This window comes from Sander lucioperca, chromosome 6, assembly GCF_008315115.2.
Source record: "Sander lucioperca isolate FBNREF2018 chromosome 6, SLUC_FBN_1.2, whole genome shotgun sequence".
Lineage (NCBI taxonomy): Eukaryota > Metazoa > Chordata > Actinopteri > Perciformes > Percidae > Sander > Sander lucioperca.
In genome coordinates this window covers 29979829-29993950 of record NC_050178.1, presented here as the reverse complement: position 1 = coordinate 29993950, position 14122 = coordinate 29979829, and the positions used below count along the sequence as shown (strand labels likewise).

General features: G+C 43.3%; 1 protein-coding gene and 1 long non-coding RNA gene across 2 annotated transcripts in view; both read right to left on the bottom strand.

Annotated features, from left to right (window-relative positions):
- Positions 1-14122, bottom strand: part of LOC116065136 (myosin light chain kinase, smooth muscle-like) — a 766302-nt gene that overhangs the window by 109847 nt on the left and 642333 nt on the right. The window lies entirely within an intron of this gene.
- LOC116034690 overlaps positions 1-14122 on the bottom strand; it is a 45829-nt gene that overhangs the window by 25123 nt on the left and 6584 nt on the right. The window lies entirely within an intron of this gene.

Sequence of the window (14122 nt, the reverse complement as noted above, 5' to 3'; positions counted from 1 at the left end):
TATGACGCAGGCATTCATTACAACAACGGTCGAGATGGTCAGAGTGAAGAGTTCAAAGGTCGAGTCTCTCATTTTCAAGATGAACTGAAACACGGCAACGCCTCCATAATCATCAGAAATACAAAGATATCTGACAGTGGAGTCTACACCTGTGATTTCCCTCGTCTTCAGCCACCTCAAATATTCAACATTGAGCTTGTTGTTGGTGAGTATTTTTATTATAATTTTTTTTAAACATTTAAATATGTCTGCAAGATAATACAGTTTCTTTGTAACTGTTTTTCAAGTTGATAATACTTCTAAAGCACTAACTAATGTTCTGTTTAGCCTGTTCTCTTAGGGCTCATTTTGATCATGTATATTTCTGTCTCTTAATACTGAAACATTTTAATCTGTATAATACCAGGACCACGAAAAACTGATGTATATAAATTACATCACTGTTAAACAAACACTCATTAGGTTTCATTAGGTGTGTTGATCTCACTTCAGGCTCTGAAAGAGCTGAATTGATCAAATATTATACATAAAAAATAGAAGCTTTCTTATTTTTGTCCCTTTCGCTTCCTATTTAAAATACAGTAAATCATAATGAGGACCATCAGGCTGAAAATGACAGGATGTATCCCTTAACTTGTCTTACCCAATAACAAATCTCACGGACCATAACGGCTAAATATCCCCAAAAACAACAGGCATCCTACTTCAACAGTATATTACAAATTACAGACAGATTAAATGACATTTATTTATTTTTGATCATTCAGGGCCACAATATAAAAACATTCTGATGAATACTTTTTTTAGGTAACAGTTGTTGTATAATAATATTACACTCAATGGTTTGATTTAATGTCATATTATTGGCACTCCAGTGATGCGGCCATGGTACCGAGGAGCTTTACGTTAAATTATACCCTAATGTGTAATATTGCTTAATTAATTACTATGATCTAAACATTCTGATTAATGCATCATTTTATCTTTCAGAGCCATCAAAAGTCATCACAGTGAAAGAAGACAGTGATGTAATGTTACCCTGTTCTCTCAGCACCAAGGAGGACATTGAGTTTAAATTCTTTGACTGGAGGAAAGTTGCTCAGAAAGATGATGGTCTGAAGGATGTCTTTCTGTATAATAACGGCATTCATTACAACAACGGTCGTCCAGGTCAGAGTGAAGAGTTCAAAGGTCGAGTCTCTCATTTTCAAGATGAACTGGAACACGGCAACGCCTCCATAATCATCAGAAATACAAAGATATCTGACAGTGGAGAATACACCTGTGATTTTCCACTTCTTCAGCCACCTCAAATATTCTACATTAAGCTTGTTGTTGGTGAGTACTTTTATAATGTCTGCTCATTTTTAACATTTAAATATGTATGCAAGATATTTCAAATGTCTTTCTAAGTGTAAAAGGGCTCATATTTCACAAGCACTAACTAATGTTTTTGTTTTACCTTTTAGTTTCTATCTTAAAAGACAGAACAGATGAAAACATCCCAGGTGAGTCCTGATTTTAATAACGTCACTCTCTCCTTCTCACATGTATGTGATCACAGGCCTGATATGATTAAAAAAAAAAAGTTCAATCTGTGGACCATACAGTGACATTTATACGCCAACATATTTCACGTTTGTGTAAATATTATTTACCTAAATGTTTATTAAAAACGTACAAAATTAAGTTTTTAGCTATGGCTAAAAATAGGATTAATTGTGCATTGGTCACGTTTTGTTCATTCATCCCAATGAAAAAACACAGTACTAACTACATCCACTTAATTTCAATGTATTAGGTACACATAGCTAAGACCAAGCACTCAGAAGTAAATCCTATGAAGGTTATAATAATTGGTTGTTATAGAAACTGTTTCAGAGAGGTGTTGATTCTTTATGGTCATGCTCGCATATCTTTAAAGATGCTATGATTCATATTTGATGATGTTTTTTTTATACTTTTAAAGCAAAACAAATCTCTCAGAAGTCTAAAGGTTTTTGGCTGTATCTGTGCTTTGCCGTGATATAAGTCAGAATCTAGCTCATATTGGAAGAAGTTAAAGGTGTTTTAAATATCATGCCCTCTCAGACGTTGCTGCCTGGAATGTGTCATTGAGACGCCAGATAGTACATGTTTAATACCATAATTGTCCATTTTAATCTATTGTTTCTATAATATTTTAATAGAATCTTTTTTCTTTTTTTTTTGGTAGTGTGCATGCGCGAAAGCTGCATGCTGCCTGTTACCTGCTCCAGCTTTTTAGTTCGCTTTTTTAACTTTTTTAACTTTCATTCTCTTTTGTTCGTTCTTGTTTTATCACTTTAACTCTGTGAAGTCCTGCCCTCTCTAATGAGGTTACTTTGCAGAGTTTTGGTGCTTTTTTCGTGTTGTTTTTATCAATACCGCTTTCACCGGGACATGCTGCCTTTGTTTACTCCGGAGTACAGCTGATCGCTCTAATGCCGGCCGGCATAGTGGCCAGACCTGCTAATATACCAACCAAACTCTGGAGAAAAACACACCAGGGACGCAGAGGAGGGAAGCAACGTCGGGAGAATAGAGGAGGGTCGAGACGGGACGGGCGTATGGAGAGGAGAAGATTTAAGCCCTGTCTCCCCTCTGTTGTTATGGGAAATGTACGATCCCTTAGCAACAAAATGGACGACCTAACAGCGCTAACGCGGAGCCACCTGGAGTACCGTGAGTGCAGTCTGATGTGTTTCACGGAGACATGGCTGCACAGGGACATTACGGACCAGAACGTCTCCGTGGATGCCTTCCACACTGTCCGGGCGGCCCGGGATTGCACCAAGAGCGGTAAGCGGAAAGGCGGGGGGCTTGCCGTTCTAATAAACAGCAGATGGTGTTATCCCGGTCATATCACGATTAAAGAACAGCTCTGTAGCCCGGATGTTGAACTACTAGACGTTGTACTCCATCCATACAATCTGCCTAGAGAGATCCCACATGTCATCATTGTTGAGAACCATCACTGGGTTCCAGAAGACTGGTGGCATGGGGTTGGCGGGCCGTGTGGACCGGGCCAATGATCTGAACCTATTTTTCAATAGGTTTGATACTGCGGCCCATCCCCCACAAGTCTCTTGCTCTGACGTCCCACATCATGAAGACCTTCGAGAGGCTCGTCCTGGAGCAGCTAAGGCCTATGGTCAGGCCCTTCACTGATCCACTACAGATCACATACCAACCCAGCCTGGGAGTTGAGGACAGCATCATCTACCTGCTGAACAGAGTCTACACTCATCTGGACAAGCCTGCGAGCACTGTGAGAGTCATGTTCTTTGACTTCTCCAGTGCTTTCAACACCATCCGTCCGGCTATACTGGGTGAGAAGATGACTGCGATGCAGGTGGAGGCCCCCATTGTGTCCTGGATTGTTGATTACCTGACGGGCAGACCACAGTACGTACGCCTAAAGAACTGTGTGTCTGACAGGGTGGTCAGCAACACTGGGGCTCCACAGGGATCTGTCCTCTCTCCCTTCCTCTTCACCCTCTTCACCTCGGACTATTGCACAAGGAGTCCTGCCACCTTCAGAAGTTTTCTGATGACTCAGCAATAGTTGGCTGCATAGAAAAGGGTGATGAGACTGAATACAGGACTGTTGTGGGCAACTTTGTCACTTGGAGTGAGCTGAACCATCTGCAGCTCAATGTGACAAAAACGAAGGAGCTCGTAGTGGATCTGAGGAGGGCGAAATTATCTGGGACCCCTGTTTCTATCCAGGGGGTCCCTGTGGACACTGTTAAGGAGTATAAGTACCTGGGGGTGTACTTAAACAATAAACTGGACTGGACTAGACATGCCGAGGCTGTCTACAAAAAGGAGCAAAGTCGACTCTTTTTCCTCAGGAGGCTGAGGTCCTTTAACATCTGCCGGACGATGCTGAGGATGTTCTATCAGTCTGTTGTGGCCAGTGCTATCTTCTTCGCTGTCACATGCTGGGGCAGTGGGATGAAGGTCGCAGACACCAACAGACTGAACAAACTGATCAGGAGGGCTGGTGATGTCGTGGGGGAGGAGCTGGACACACTGACGACCGTGGCTGAGAGGAGGATGCTGTCCAGGCTTCAGTCCATCTTGGATAATGTCTCACACCCTCTCTACGACACACTGGCCCAGCAGAGGAGCACCTTCAGCAGAAGACTCCTCTCACCCTGATGCACCACAGAGCGCCATAGGAAATCTTTCCTGCCTGTGGTCATTAAACCTCAGAGAGTCACACACCCCCTCTCTGTAAACATCTCATCTCAATAGACAATTCACTTCTCTTTTTTTATTGCACTACAATCATCTCAACATAGACAATCATTTTCTCTTTTTATTATTTGCACATTAACACTTATATTTTATTTATTATTACTGTATATTTGTTTTTATTATATATGTTAAAAGTCTGGATAATATATGTTGTTTGTATACCTGGAGTGGTAACAAAAATAATTTCCCCCTGGGATTATTAAAGTATTTCTGATTCTGATTCTGATATTTACAGGTTCAGCTCCAAAACCATTTGTCACAACACATAAAACAAATGATGGAGTGCTGCTGCAGTGTCAGGTTCATGGCACTCCAAAACCTAAAGTAGAGTGGCAGGACAGTGCTGGAAAGATCCTTACTGCTGAGGAGCTCCAGGTCTCAGAAAGAGAAGGCCGTTTCTACATCATTCTCACCACTACTGTGACAGAGACTGACGACTATCACTGTGTAGCCACTCAGAAGATAATCAACCATCAGATTTCTACAAGGATTTATGTCAATGGTGAGATTTTTACTAGTTGTATTTTCATATTCAAATAGTTGTACTAATATGTTATTCTTTTTTTCTGTAAATGAATGTATCTTCATACTGAACATAAAGGAAATGGAGATGAAGAAATCTGCTGAAGTTGGAAATGTTTCAAACGGAGTGAAAACTTCCCACTGAAACTCCACTTCATTAATCTCCAGATATAAGAGCAAGAAGGAGTTTGTAGTTCAGTACTGTTACATATTAACACACAGTTAGTTTATACATTCCTAGTTAGCTCTAGCTTATTTCTGTATTTTCAGTATTCTGTGCTGAATAAAACACAAACTTTAGAAACATTCAACAGTCAAATTCACAGATTAAATAGAGACAAAACTTTATCAGTTCATCAGTCTGAATTCACCTTTTAGGAGCCCGTACATCATCAGTTGTTCTCTTTGTGACTTTCTAATACTATGATTATACACTGATACTAAATGTGCTGTACATGATACACCGTCACATTAACAGCATTACATTTACTGTTATTAAACATGTTTCAGAGAAGGATTTCAGGGACAGAAATGATCAACATTGAGAAGTGTTGTGCAGCATCAGAGTAACACTTATAGTATTAAAACACAAGTTATTCCATATTATACCACAGAGAAAATAATACCCAGAACTTGTTTACTTCTCTTCATCACTGTAGAGACTGAAGGTCAGCTCTGATTCTGAGACTCTTTTCTCTACAGTTAGTTTCTTCTTTCCAGTTGAGATGAAAACATGCAGAAAACAAAGTCTGTAGTGTTTTCTGCTCTAGAGAGGAGAGGGAAACGGGCCGGTGCGCTGGTGCGTCTCCGTCAGCGAGGATCACGCACACCGTTACCTGGAATATTCCTCTCTAACGTGCGCTCTCTGCCCAACAAAGTGGAGGAATTACAACTGCTGTTGAGGGCAAACAGGGACTTTTCTTCATCTGCTGTTTTGTGCTTCACGGAGACGTGGCTCTGTGAAATAATACCGGACTCTGCGCTGCAGCTGGCAGGCTTCCAGCTTTTTAGAGCGGACAGAAACACGGCTCTCTCCGGCAAAACTAAAGGTGGAGGAATCTGTTTCCACATCAACAGCGGTTGGTGCAACGACGTGACAGTGATCCAGCAGTATTGTTCTCCTGACCTGGAGTATTTCACCATAAACTGTAAGCCTTTTTATTCACCCCGTGAGTTCCATTCATTCATTCTGGTCGGTGTTTACATCTCACCGCAGGCCAACGTGCAGGACGCGCAGCGCATGCTTGCCGACCAGATACTGTGTGTGGAGCGGACCAACCCGGACTCCCTAGTTATTGTCCTTGGTGACTTTAATAAAGGGAACCTCACTCATGAACTCCCTAAATATAGACAGCATATTAAATGCTCGACCAGAGAGGAGAACATTCTGGATCACTGTTACACCACAGTCAGGGATGCTTATCACGCCGTCCCCCGTGCTGCACTGGGTCACTCTGACCACGTCATGGTCCACCTGATCCCCGCCTACAGGCAGAAACTAAAGCTCTGCAAACCTGTAGCGAGGACATCAAGGAAGTGGACCAGTGTAGCTGTGGAGGATCTCCAGTCGTGTTTGGATTGTACTGACTGGGATGTGTTCAGGACTGCTACCAACAGTCTGGATGAGTACACAGAGGCTGTGACGTCATACATCAGCTTCTGTGAGGACTGCTGTGTTCCATCAAGCACCAGGGTGAGTTATAACAATGACAAACCCTGGTTCACAGCCAAACTCAGAAGGTTAAGGCTGGCTAAGGAAGAGGCGTTCAGGAGTGGGGACAAAGACAGATTTAAAGAGTCAAAGTACAAATTCAGCAAGGCAGTGAAGGAGGCTAAACATCGGTACTCTGAGAAGCTCCAACGCCAGTTCTCAGCTAATGACTCTGCGACTGTCTGGAAAGGACTTAGGCAGATCACCAACTACAAGCCTAAAACCCCCCACTCCTTCAATGACCGACACCTAGCCAACGACCTGAACGAGTTCTACTGTCGATTTGAAAGACAAAAGGACAGTCCTGACACCATCCCCCACGACACCTCCCTACAGCTACAGCCACTGTGCATCACCTCCACCTCGCCCACCTCAGCAGGGTCCTGGGCCCCCCCACCAATGCCCTCCTTAAAGGTCCCATCCACCTCCACCCCCCCTCCCACCTCAGTGACGACTCTCTCCATTCACGAGAGGGACGTCAATAGACTCTTTAGGAGACAGAATCCCAGGAAAGCTGCTGGACCGGATGCTGTCTCCCCATCCAGCTTGAAGCACTGCGCTGACCAGCTGTCTCCAGTGTTCACAGACATTTTTAACACCTCACTGGAGACATGTCACGTGCCAGCCTGCTTCAAGACCTCAACCATAATCCCTGTCCCCAAGAAGCCAAGGACCACAGGACTTAATGACTTCAGACCCGTCGCCCTGACCTCTGTGGTTATGAAGTCCTTTGAGCGCCTTGTGCTTTCACACCTCAAAGACCTCACCGACCCCCTCCTGGACCCCCTGCAGTTTGCCTACAGAGCCAATAGGTCTGTAGACGATGCAGTCAACCTGGCCCTCCACTACATCCTCCGGCACCTGGACTCCGCAGGAACCTACGCCAGGATCCTGTTTGTGGACTTCAGCTCTGCCTTCAACACCATCATCCCGGCTCTGCTTCAGGAGAAACTCTCCCAGCTTGGTGTGCCTGACTCCACCTGCAGGTGGATCACTGACTTCCTGTCTGACAGGAAGCAGCATGTGAAGCTGAGGAAACACGTCTCCGACTCACAGACCATCAGCACCGGATCCCCTCAGGGCTGCGTTCTTTCTCCTCTGCTCTTCTCCCTGTACACCAACAGCTGCACCTCCAGTCACCAGTCCGTCAAGCTTTTGAAGTTTGCGGACGACACCTCCCTCATCGGACTCATCTCTGATGGAGACGAGTCCGCCTACAGGTGGGAGGCTGACCACCTGGTGACCTGGTGCAAGCAAAACAATCTGGAGCTCAATGCTCTAAAGACAGTGGAGATGGTTGTGGACTTCAGGAAGAACCCAGCCCCACCTGCCCCCATCACCCTCTGTGGCTCCACTATTGACATTGTGGAGTCTTTCCGCTTCCTGGGAACTACCATCTCCCAGGACCTCAAGTGGGAGCTGAACATCAGCTCCCTCGTCAAGAAAGCACAACAGAGGATGTACTTCCTGCGGCAACTGAAGAAATTCAACCTGCCAAAGACAATGATGGTGCACTTCTACACAGCCATCATTGAGTCCATCCTCACATCCTCCATCACCATCTGGTACGCTGCTGCCACTGCCAAGGACAAGGGCAGGCTGCAGCGTGTCATTCGGTCAGCTGAGAAGGTGATTGGCTGCAATCTGCCGCCGCTCCAGGACCTATACAACACCAGGACTCTGAAGCGTGCTGGAAAGATTGTGGCTGACCCCTCCCACCCCGGACACAAGCTCTTTGAGCCACTCCCCTCTGGCAGGAGGATGAGGTCCATCAGGACCAAAACCTCACGCCACATAAACAGTTTTTTCCCCTCCGCCACTAGCCTTATCAACAAGGCCCGGAAACCACCCTGACTCTCTCCACACCCCACCTCTGGCTCCTCATGCCACTGTACCTACTCTGCTGTAGCGTCCCTTTTCACCACTGCTTAACTTACTTTACTATTTATTTAAATTTATTTTATCGTTTTTAATACTTACTGTGTGTATATGTTTATACTTATATTGTTTATATCTTTTTATCCTTCTTATATTTGTATGTGTGACATGCTCCAACAACACCATGACAAATTCCTCGTATGTGCAACGTACTTGGCAATAAAGCTCTTTCTGATTCTGATTCTGATTCTGATTCTAATTCCCAAAATACTTTGGGAATGAAAAGGTTTCTGATTCTTACATACAGCTGAGATCATTGTTAGAAATATTAACAGAAACTAACTACTACATGTAACTGTGGAGTAGCTGATTGTTCTCTTCAGAAAACAACATACAACATGTTCAGTACAGTTAAGTTATATGTTACTAAATAATCTAATATTGCTGAAAGTTATGGCAATAATAACGTTACAATTAATGGCCAAGTTATGTCTGTTAAGCAGCATATTTCCCTCTCTCTCAACTGCATGAATACATATTACTCTTAAACTAAAATATTCTGCATACAGCATCTAGAAAGACAAACAAAGCAGAACCTTCTCTACTTTTACATCGTGTTACTAACTTAGTTTAATATTTTACCTGATCCATTAAAACTGATTTCTTGTAAGTTTTGCTACAGCTCGTGATGCTGAAATAATTTCCATGTTTGTATTGTTGATGTTCTTCTCTGATTGGACGCAGATAAAACTAATTATAAGTTACTTCATAATTTAGTAAAACTTCACACAAAGTAAAATATTAATAACCAGCTGTTCCAACCTGATCCTGAGGATCAACATGAAAACACCTCATAAGGGTGATTTAGTGACTGAAGTCAAAGAATCAGAGACATTTCTGAAACATTAAAACAGGGTGTAACACATTAATGTAACAGTGTTTCTACCTAAATATACTGAGGCTCTGAAATCTGGATGAGCTGTAATCAGATTAATAATAGAGGGATTTTTTATTAATTATTGTCACACATGAATCACAAACAGAATAATGACAATCAAAATCATCAATAATTAAAACCATATCTAGATATTTAATATTTTATGTCTTAACTAGAAACTGAACTCAAACTAAAAACTGGGACCAAACTGTAACTCTGAATATCTCCAGTGATGGTTCCTGGTAATAATGTGATACCATGGAGGTAAATAAAGTTTTTCCTGGATAATATAAACTTGTTATTAGGACTCGTTGCTCTGCAGTGAGGGTCCCAGATGATAAACATGTTCTTTACACTTCATTCACTGCAGCAGAGTGTTGGTTCATTAAAAGAAGAACTAACTGAAAACACAGCATTAGGTTTTTACTATTTATTAAGTGAAGATGAAGATGAAAACAACAATTAAACTTTCCACATTCTGAAGTATTAAGTATGTATGACAGCAGAAGTACTGAGTGTTAAACAGGATCTACTTTACATTCTTCTCCAGAAAACAATGTAACAACAAATAACTCACTCTTCTCTCAGCACAGTAAACACTCAAATTGGGTTATAATAATAATAATAATAATAATAATAATAATAATAATAATAATAATAGATAGATAGATAGATAGATAGATAGATAGATAGATATTTATTGATCTCACCTGCGGCCTCAGGTAGGCCAAGACCAGCCTCTCCAGCACCTTCATCAAATGGGATGTGAGAGCCACTAGGCGGTAGTCCTTGAGGCCAGATGGAGTCGACTTCTTGGGGACCGGGACAAGGCAGAACGTCGTCCACAGCAGCGGCACCCTCTGCAGGCTCAGGCTCAGGTTGAAGAGATACTGGAGAACACTAAACAGCTGACTGACGCAGGTCTTCAGGACCTGGGGCTGATGCCGTCCGGGTCGGCAGCCTTGCGGGGGGGTGCTTGAAGTGTCTGTGGGGGGAGATGAAATGTGCTGTAGTTGTGGGGGGAGTGGGCAGACCACAGGGGGGTGAGCGGGAGGTGTGGGAGCAAGGGGGGGGGGCAGAGAGGGGGTGTGGGGGGTTGGTGGAGTGGTAGAGGAGTCAGGGGATGGCTGTGAGCTAAACCTGTTAAAGTAACAGTTCAGCTCTCAAGGCTGCCTGGTGTTGGTCTTCTTCTACCCCCACACCCTGTGATCTCTTTCATCCCTGTCCACACCTCCCTCATATTGTTCTCCTGTAGACTGGCCTCCAGCTTCCTCCTGTAGGAGTCTTTACACTCCCTTAGTTTATCCTGCAGTTTGTGCTGTACTTTCCTTAGCTCCTGTCTGTCCCATGACCTGAAAGCTATCCTCTTCTCATTAAGAAAAACTTTAAGGTCAATGGTGATCCACGGCTTGTGATTGGGAAAGCAGCATACAGTCCGGGAGGGCATGGTGATGCTCTCACAGAACTTGATGTATTCTGTGATGCAGTCTGTCATGTTATTGATGTCCTCCCCATGTGGCTCACAGAGCACGCCCCAGTCTGTAGACTCAAAACAGTCCTGCAGTGCCTCCTCAACCTCCCGAGTTTACCTCCTCACAGTCCTTGTGTGGACAGGCTGCCGCTGGACAAGAGGAACATACTTAGGAGACAGCAAGACAATGATGTATGTCCCGGCTACAGAAACGTTCCTTCACATTCACATGTCCAGGATTGCACCACTTTTCATTCACATACAGTGCAACCCCTCCATTCTTCCCGTTTTCTATAACATCCCTGTCCGCCCGAACCGTCAAAAAGCCGGGTAGCCTACTGCCACGCCATGGTCCGGGATGTGCGAGTGCAGCCATGTCTCGGTAAAACACAGTATGCGAGGAACTCCCTCTGGATTTTAATGAGCACCGCAAGTTCGTCCGTCTTATTTCCCGGAGACCGTACATTCCCCATAATGATCGCTGGGACGGCAGGCTTATGTTTTCTTTTCTTTGCCTTCCGTTTTAATCCACCTCTGCAACTCCGGCGTCTCCTCCGTAGTTTCTACGGGATTTCAGGCTTGGCCTCTGGCAGCAGCACAGGTCGACACAGCGCTATCAGCTGATTGCGTGTGTAAACAATAGTCCCGCTGCCTTGTGCATAAGAGAAAGAGAAAAGTTCTGAAGTTGACAGAAGCCATCTTAACACAGATGTTCTAAGTTACCATTAAAAAAAGAACTGCACTTAATGACCAAAAATTGACTAAAAACACACAAAATACACATACACATCAGGAGCTGCTGCAACAGGCTACCGCACGACACAGCGCCATCTTGCTTCCTATAATAATAATAATAATAAAATAATAATATTTCTCTGCTACAAAATTATCTTAAAATGTTATTTATATGTGTTATATATCATGACCATGTCTATTGTCTCACACTAGAATTATGCTTTTCCAAAAACAAAATAGTTTCTTTTGTTTAATTCGCTAGAAGAGATACTTGTGTTTTGTTGAGAGACCTGAAACTGTATCTCAATATGAGTGTTATTAAATATGAATCTCTATATATTCTTTAAAGATTTTTATAAATGAGTTCAACTTATATTTAGCTTCAAGAGTTGGAGCTTCCAGAGACTCCTGCTGCATAAATCCAAACTGTATCTCTCTGTTCCCACTGAGCCCCAATAACTGCAGAGCTGACCCCCCCACCAACAAACACTCAGCTTACATCTGAAATCACACATTCTGCACCACAGACTCAACATCTAAACTATCGTTCAATGTGTGTAATTTTAAGTGAGTGTAATTTTCGACGTTGTAACCATGGTAACCCCTGCCGACCTCCGCTCTAGCCGCATCGCCAGATAATGCTTAAATAACTGAAAAGGGTAAACAACTAGACCAACAGTCATTTAAATATGTAGAAATGTAATTTAGAGCATTATTGATTGGTTGTCGTTACTACCGCATTGCATTGTGGGATACTTATGCAGGCATAGTGTCCAGTGTTTGCATCATACTGTAATATTTCACCAGAAATAGTATGCAATTCACGTACTATTGGTTTCATACTCAGATCATCAAGATGTCTGACATATTAAAACATCTCCCATACTGTTTAAGCCTACACATGTTAGTGTGGAACTTCAGACCAACCAGAATGATTTTAATCCTGATGTTACTGAGCTGTTGTAGTTGTAGACTGAGATGTTCAATCTGCTGTATATGATCTGTCTTCCATTCTGAGTCTTATATTAACCTTGTATCTTCTGTTTCAGGGTCTCCCAATGGATGGATTGTTGTTGCTGCAGTTCTTGCTGTTGTTGTTATTGTTCTTCTAACTGCGCTTATGATTATTCTTCTAGCCAAGCATGAAAAAGGTAAGTTTAATAAAATATTTTATCAACATTTTCATGATGAGCAGACAACACATTATTTATATACACTGAACAAAATTATAAATGCAACACTTTTGTTTTTGCCCCCATTTTTCATGTGATTAACTCAAAGATCTAATTTCTATGTACAGAAAAGGCTTATTTCTTTTAAATTTTGTTCCCAAATCTGTCTAAATCTGTGTTAGTGAGAACTTCTCCTTTGCCGAGATAATTCATCCACCTCAGTGTGGCATATCAAGATGCTGATTAGACAGCATGATTATTGCACAGGTGTGCCTTAGGCTGGCCACAATAAAAGGCCACTCTAAAATGTGCAGTTTTATCACACAGCACAATGCCACAGATGTTGCAAGTTTTGAGGGAGCGTGCAATTGGCATGCTGACGGCAGGAATGTCCACCAGAGCTGTTGCCCATGAATTGAATGTTCATTTCTCTACCATAAGCCATCTCCAAAGGCGTTTCAGAGAATTTGGCAGTATATCCAACTGGCCTCACAACAGCTGACCATGTGTAACCACACCAGCCCAGGACCTCAATATCCCGCATCTTCACCTCCAAGATCGTCTGAGACCAGCCACCCAGACAGCTGCTGCAACAATCAGTTTGCATAACCAAAGAATTTCCGCACAAACTGTCATAAACTGTCTGAGGGAAGCTCATCTGCATGCTCGTCGTCCTCATTGGGATCTCGACCTGACTGCAGTTTGTCGTCGTAACCGACTTGAGTGGGAAAATGCTCACATTCGATGGCCTCTGACACTTTGGAGAGGTGTTCTCTTCACGGATGAATCCTGGTTTACACTATACAGGACAGATGGCAGACAGCGTGTATGGTGTCGTGTGGGTGAGCGGTTTGCTGATGTCAACGTTGTGGATCGAGTGGCCCAAGGTGGCGGTGGGGTTATGGTATGGGCAGGCGTATGTTATGGACAACGAACACAGGTGCATTTTATTGATGGCATTTTGAATGCAGAGATACCGTGACAAGATTCTGAGGCCCATTGTTGTGCCATTCATCCACGACCATCACCTCATGTTGCAGCATGATAATGCACGGCCCCATGTTGCAAGGATCTGTACACAATTCCTAGAAGCTGAAAACATCCCAGTTCTTTCATGGCCAGCATACATGTTTGGGATGCTCTGGATCGGCGTATACGACAGCGTGTTCCAGGTCCTGCCAATATCCAGCAACTTCGTACAGCCATTAAAGAGGAGTGGACCAACATTCCACAGGCCACAATCAACAACATGATCAACTTTATGCCAAGGAGATGTGTTGCAATGCGTGAGGCAAATTGTGGTCACAACAGATACTGGCCTTTTATTGTGGCCACCTAAGGCACACCTGTGCAATAATCATGCTGTCTAATCAGCATCTTGATATGCCACACCTGTGATGTGGATGGATTAT